Raw genomic sequence first — 7,489 nt, 5'->3', positions numbered from 1 at the left:
GCTATGGTAAAGGAGATAGAATTGTGATCACTATCTCCAAAATGCTCTCCCACTGAGAGACCTGACACCTGACCAGGTTCAGTTCCCAATACCAAATCAAGTACAGCCTCCCCTCTTGTAGGCTTATCTACATATTGTGTCAAGAAACCTTCCTGAACACACCTAACAAATTCCACCCCATCTAAACCCCTTGCTCTAGGGAGATGCCAATCGATATTTGGGAAATTAAAATTTTCCACCACGACAACCCTGTAATTATTACGCCTTTCCAGAATCTGTCTCCCTATCTGCTCCTCAATATTCCTGTTACTATTGGGTGGTCTATATAAAGCATCCAGAAGAGTTATTGATCCTTTCCTCTACAGTGTTTGCCCCCACTATCACCACTGACAGTGGTGACACCACTGACATTTCACTTAGAAATTTCACTCGTTACACAATTGCCCCACTCATTATCTTTGAACTTACCCCCTTTCACCTTAAGTGCATTCTCCCTGTTATTAACCTTGGGAAATAGATACTTGCTGTCTCTCTGTACCTCTCATAATCTTATAAACTTCTATCAATAGGTTTCAATGTGAGAGAAATGTATACAATATACATCCTGAAATACTTTTTCTTCGCAGCCATCCATGAAAACGGAGGAATGCCCCAAAGAATGAATGACAGTTAAATGTTAGAGCCCCAAAGTCCCCCCAGCTCCCCTTCCCGTGCATGAGCAGCAACAAGCAATGACCCCCCTCCCCCACCAGCAAAAAAATCAGCAGCACCCCCCACCGAGCACCAAAGCGTGCAGCAATAAAGACACAGACCTGCAGTACCCCCCCAAAGACTACTCATCACCCAGTGAATCGACATACCACGGGCTCTCTCTCTCTCCCCCTGATAAGGGACAAAGAGGAGTCCCCATTTCACAGCAAGAGAGGAGACATAACCAAACAACTTGCTGATTTATGGTGTTGCAGGTCTGTTGTGTTGCTTTTTTCTGAGCTCTGTGCCCAAGGAACTCGGGTCTCTGGGCACACAGCCAGCTCGCTGCTTGTGATCTTCCGTCTCCGATGTCACACCAGGCAGTGGCACTGACCTCGAGTCCACCCGCCTCCAGACCCACAAAAATCCGGCACTTTAAAGAGGAAAAGGAACCCTGAAAAGGAAATAAAAAGAGATATCAAATATAGAAATAGAGCTGTTTCCGAAGATGCAAGCAAAAGAGTGCTGTTAAGCGCCGTCGTCCTAAACTACCCCCTGCAGATCTCCCTTCAGCCTCTGCCACTTACAATACGAGTTTATCCCCTAATCCCCTAATCCAGACAGCATCCGGCTAAACTGCAGCATTCCCTCCAATGCCTCTGTCCTTCCTATTATGGAATAAACAGAACTGAATGCAATCTTCCAGATATAACCTAACCAGAGCTTTATAAAGCTGTTGTATATATCACCAACAGCAGAGGTCCCCTTATGGATCCCCACGGAACACATTTAATCATGGACCTCAACCAGAACAAGTCCCATTGACTACAACCCTCTATCTATTATGGCCAGGCCAAGCCATAGATCCCAGGTATGACAATCTTTTTGATGACTCCAATGTGGAACCTTGTCAAATGCTTTAGTCTAATCCGTGAGTACAACACCCACAGCTCTACCCTCACGAATCACCTCTGTCACCTCCTCAAAAGCTCCGTCAAGTTAGGAAAACATGTCATGATCCGTGCAAAGCCATGCTGACTGTCCTGAAGTAGGACAAATGCTCATAAATCCAGCTCCAAATAACCCTTTCCAATTGCTTCCTTCCCACTGACCTGAGACTAGTTGATCTATAGTTACCAGAAAATATCCCCATTTCCCTTCTTAAACAACACAACAATGTTAGCTACTCGCCAGGCCTCCAGGATCAGTTTTATTTAATAACTTGAATTTAAATTTGATGCAGTGGGTCAGAGGCTTGCATCTCTGAATCCTGAATCTTATTACCTCCATCCTGAGACTGCAAACTGACCTGGTATTCTATTGGAATGAGAAGTGAGTTGAAAAGACGGCGGTTTGGTTCAGGAGGAGCTGGTTTTGAATTTGACTTGCCTTGTTAACAATGCCTCGCTAAACCCCACTGCATACTGACACAGAGGCCAAACGAAACACCAGTGCTTTCTGCCTGACAGCCGAGCTGATTTGAACCGGAAAAGGAATGATCAAGGTCAGCTTTGGATTCTCCTCCGACACGGATCATCTTTTATCATCGGTCTCTTGGCCCTGGATCCCGGTAAGCCTCTTAACATCTCATCCACTCCCTTCAGTAGATCAAAGCCTCCTGATTTACTTTCTGATCGTCATCAGTCAATTAGACAGATTAGTATCAAATGCAGCTTTGAAGTGCAGCTGGGTGTCACAATAAAGGCCCAGTTTGAGAGTGGGCCCAATGAGGTCCTCTCTGAGCTGTGGTATTCTATACCTTTTGTCTCGTCAACTGGGAGGCTCTGAGTGTTAATTACATGCTGCTTTACAAATGATGTGGGCTGGAACACCTGTAAAATACAATATTCTCAAAGACTGATTAAGCCCTATTAGTGAGGCTCCTGAAACCAGGGTCTAACTTCACAGGCTAAGCACCAGGGCTATCCGAGTCTCTTTATGACACTGTGGAAGACTGGGTAGAGACCTGAAAGAGGAGTATGTTTTGAATAACTAACACCAGATGCTGGAAATCCAAGGCAACACATATAAAGTGCTGAAGGAACTCAGCAGGCGAGGCAGCATCTATGGAAAAGAATGAACAATTGATGGCTCGGGCCGAGACCCCTCATCAGGACTCACAGGTCCTGATCAAGGGTCTTGGCCTGAAACATCGACTGTTTATTCCTTTCTATAGAAGCTGCCCGGCCTGCTGAGTTCCTTCAGCATTTTTTGTGTGTTGCCCCATATGCATAGAATAGGTAGGAAGAAACTTTTCCCCAAAGAGATATCCTAAACTAAAGGACGATAGATTATAGAATAGTATAGCACAGGAACAAGTCCTGTGGCCCACCATGTTTGTGCTGAAGATAATGCCAATTTAAACTGCACATCTGCCTGCACAAGACCCACATTCCTCTGTGCCCTGCTGTTCATGTGTCTGTCTCTACATCTCTTAATCATTGTGATTGTACCCTGCTTTCACCTTTCCCTCTGGCAATCCATTCCAGGGACCTACCACTCTCTGTGTAACAAATGCCGTGCACATCTCCTTTAAATATCTCACTTTAAAGTTACATCTTCTAGTAGGTAACATTTCCACTCAGAGAACAAGGCTATCTGTGCCACTCATAATTTTATAAATTCCTTTCGGTTCTCCCCTCAGACTCTGATGGTTCAGAAAGAAACGATCCAATTTTGTCCACCCTCTCGTTACTGCTAATACTCTCTCTTTTACACTCTCTCTGCACCCTCCACATCCCTCCTGCAAAGGGGTGAACAGATATGCATACAAGAATCCAGAAATATCCTAACCAAAGTTTTATACAGCTGCAACAAAACTTCTTGAATTAACTACTCAGCATGTTGATAAATGAAGGCACCTGTTTTATCACCTTATCTGCTTGTTGTTTCTGGAAACTATGGGCCTGCACTCCAAGATAAAGGGTAAGATGTTTAGCAGGGGTCTGAGGAAGAATATTTTTACCCAATAGGAGTTTGGAATTTCAAATGCACTGCCTGAGAGGACGTGAGGGTATAAACTCTCACAACATTGAAGTAGTATTGGGATGAGAACTTAAAATGTCAATATGGTCCAGGTGCTGGTAAATTGAAACTGTACTTGATGGTTGAAATCGATATGGCCAGAGGGTCTGCTTCTGTGCACAAATGTCTCATTTAGTCAAGTCTGTGGAGTTATCTGACCCATGTCATCTTTGCCATCGCTCAGAAAAAGTCCATTAGTTCAATTCCTCCCATTTTCCCCCAAACTTATTCCCTCCCACAGTCTCATCATCTCTCTGTAATAGGGATCACTAAAGGCTGCAAAATTTCAAGTCAATGAAGCACTTTTTGTAATCACACCTGCTCCACGTTCTTTCCGCCTTGATTCTCCCTCACACCAAATGTCCATCTTTCACCTGGAAAAACTTCAATGCCTCAACTGCAGAGGTTTCTAAAGACTGATTGCCTTCTGAGAGAAGTTTCCTCTCCTCTCCATTTTAAATAGATAAATTAGTTTATTATTGTCACCTCCACTGAGATACCAAGAAAAACTTTGTTTTGCATCTGATCCATTAGTTCATCAGAGGCATTGCAAGGGAAAGCGATAACAGAACACAGAATAATCTGTTACAGAGAACGTGCAGAGCAGGCAAACAATGAGATGCAGTCAGAAGTCTATCTTATTGTACTAGGGGACAGTTCAATAGTCTTATGACATCAGGATAGAAGATGTTCTTGAGGCAGTGATACATACTTCCAGGCTTTTGCACCTTCTGCCCGAGCAGGAAGAATGTCTGAGAGGTCTTTGATAATGTTTGCTGTATTTCTGAGGTAGTGAGAAATATATCTGAGAGTTCATGGAGGGGAGGCTGGTTTCTGTGATGTGCTAAGCTGTATTTGCAATTCTCCGCAGTTCCCCGTGGTTCCAGACAAAGCAGTTACCATACCAAGCCACAAACTATTTGGACAGGATGCTTTCTGTGGTGCATCTGTAAAGTGTGTGAGGGTCAAAGGGAATGTGCTAAAGTTCATTTACCTCGTGAGCAAGTAGATGTACTTGTTTGCCTTTTTGGCATGACATGTAGTGATCTAGGAATAACAGTGCATAGTTCCCTGAAGGTGGAATCTCATGTGGATTGTGTGGTGAAGAAAGCTTTTGTTATGCTGGCCTTTATAAATCAAAGCATTGAGTATAGGAGTTGGTATGTAATGTTAAAATTGTTTGGAGCGTAGAAGGTTGGGGGGGACTTGATAGAGGTATTTAAAATAGGATAGGCTTTTTCCATTGAGAGTAGGGGGAGATTCAAACAAGAGGACATGAGTTGTGAGTTAAGGGGCAAAAGTTTAGGGGTAACGCAAGAGGGAACTTCTTTACTCAGAGAGTGGTAGCTATGAGGAATGAGCTTCCAGTAGAAGTGGTAGAGGCAAGTTTGATTTTGTCATTTAAAAAAAAATGGATAGGTATATGGACAGGAAAGGAATGCAGGGTTATGGGCTGAGTGCAGGTAGGTGGGACTAGATGAGAGTAAGCGTTTGGCGTGGACTAGAAGGGCCAAGATGGCCTGTTTCCGTGCTGTAATAGTTATATGGGTATATCTGTATGGATGGATCAGAACAGCCTATTGGTGGTGTTTAATCCTAGAAACCTGAAGCTTTCAACCTTGTCGTCCTCAACTCTGTTGACGTGAACAGGAGACCCTGATTCTGAAACTGCGCAATTGTCACTCTGACCATGGTAAGCATCTTCTCCATATCCATTCTATCCAATCACACAGAGTCTTATAATACTCCCCCTTTTTTCTAAATTTCAGTGATCTTGGAAAATACAGTTCTTTTCATACTGTCTCAGGAAGAAGACATCCATCAACAGGGCCCCCATGGTCTGGCTCATGCCCTCTTCTTGCTGCCACCCACAAGAGCCTCAAGACCCACACATCAAGGTTTAACAGCAACTCCTTCCCCACTGTTATCAAATTCTTGAGCCAACCTGAAAATGCCTAATTATGTCTTAGACTATGTATCAGTTCCTCGTTCTCAATATTAGAGCCCTTGTGCTTATTTTGTTGTATAATTTATGTTTAACTCAGGTTTATAATTTGTATGGTGCTGCAGCTACAAAAAGCTAGTTTTCATGGCATATCTACTCTGTGTATGTATGCCTGTGACCATAAACTTGTATTATAAATTTGGAATATCAAATCCTTTATCTCTGCAATTAGCACAGTGAATCTTCTCTGAACTGCCTCTCGTGGAAGTGTTGTTGTTCCTTTCCATGCCTTGTGGCATATCAGGCAGCAATCTTGCATTTTCTTTAGCACTTGTCTGTTTTTTGTGAGGCCGCGTTGCTAGCTAAATGCTCAACCCAACACAGATGGAAAGCATACATTGAGCCCACCAGATTCAAAACCAGGACTATTTGCCTCAAAGTCTGGAGCAGAGGCTACTATACCAATGGCCGGCCACCAGTGCAAGTGTATCTCTCCTTAATTAAGGACACATAGCTGTGCAGTCTACTTCACCAGCATCATGTAGAGTTGTGGTGACGTGTGCCAACTTTTGAACATCATCCTTTATCATGTAAGTTGTTTTTGCCACATTGGCCTTCATAAATCAGGAGATGGGATGTTATGTTGAAGTTGCATAAGACATTGGTGAAATCTAATTTGAAGTATGTGTGTAATTCCAATCACCTACTGATGCACCATCAATAACTCTCGGAGACGTGAGGCGAGATACAGGCTTTTATTGGCTGGAAGAAAGAACAAGCAGCAAGTGACCATCACACAACATCCTGGAGTCTGAGGGAGGAGCAGTGCCTCCAATTGCCTTTATACTAGGGTCTGTGGGAGGAGCCACAGGAGCAGTCAGTGGGGGGGGGGGGGGGGGGGCATGTCCAGACAGGTGTATGTAGTTCACCACACCTACATACAGGAAAGATGTTTGAAAGAGTACAGACAAAATTTACAAGGATGTTGGCAGGTCAGGAGGACCTGAGTTATAGGAAAGACTGAATACCATAAAATCATAAGGCCTTAAGATAGAGGAGCAGAAGTAGGCCATTCAGCCCATCAAGTCTGCTCCGCCATTCAATCACAGGCTGATCCAATTCTTCCAGTCATCCCAAATCCCCTGTCTTCTCCCCATACCCTTTGATACCCTGGCTAATCAAGAACCTACCTATCTCTGCCTTAAATACAGCCAATGACTTGGCCTCCACAGGCACTCGTGGCAACAAATTCCACAGATTTATCGCCCTCTGACTAAACTCATTTCTCCACATCTCTGTTCTAAATTGAGCTCTTTCAATCCTGAAATCGTGCCCTCTTGTCCTAGAATCCTCTACCACGGGAAATAACTTTGCCATATCTAACCTGTTCAGGCTTTTTAACATTCAGAATGTTTCTATGAGATCCCCCCTCATTCTCCTGAACTCCAGGGAATACAGCCCAAGAGCTGCCAGACATTCCTCATACAGTAACCCTTTCATTTCTGGAATCATTCTTGTGAATCTTCTCTGAACCCCTCTCCAATGTCAGTATATCCTTTCAAAAATAATGAGCCCAAAACTGCACACAATACTCCAACTGAGGTCTCATAAGTACCTCATAGAGCCTCAACATCACACCCCTGCTCTTATATTCTATACCTCTAGAAATGAATGCCAGCATTGCATTCTCCTTCTTTATCACCGACTCAACCTGGAGGTTAACCTTTAAGGTATCCTGCACAAGAACTCCCAACTCCCTTTGCATCTCTGCATTTTGAATTCTTTCCCCATCTAAGTAATAGTCTGCCCATTTAATTCTTCCATCAAAGT

General features: G+C 43.7%; 1 long non-coding RNA gene across 1 annotated transcript in view; it reads left to right on the top strand.

Annotated features, from left to right (window-relative positions):
• Positions 1 to 2,009: 2,009 nt before the first annotated feature.
• LOC132401020 (uncharacterized) overlaps positions 2,010 to 7,489 on the top strand; it is a 29,721-nt gene continuing 24,241 nt past the window's right edge. The window contains exon 1 of the long non-coding RNA XR_009514452.1: positions 2,010 to 2,260. This is a non-coding gene — a long non-coding RNA (uncharacterized LOC132401020). The remainder of the gene's footprint in view (positions 2,261 to 7,489) is intronic.

This window comes from Hypanus sabinus, chromosome 10, assembly GCF_030144855.1.
Source record: "Hypanus sabinus isolate sHypSab1 chromosome 10, sHypSab1.hap1, whole genome shotgun sequence".
Lineage (NCBI taxonomy): Eukaryota > Metazoa > Chordata > Chondrichthyes > Myliobatiformes > Dasyatidae > Hypanus > Hypanus sabinus.
Note: the sequence above shows the minus strand (reverse complement) of the source record. Positions and strands in the feature narration are given on the sequence as shown.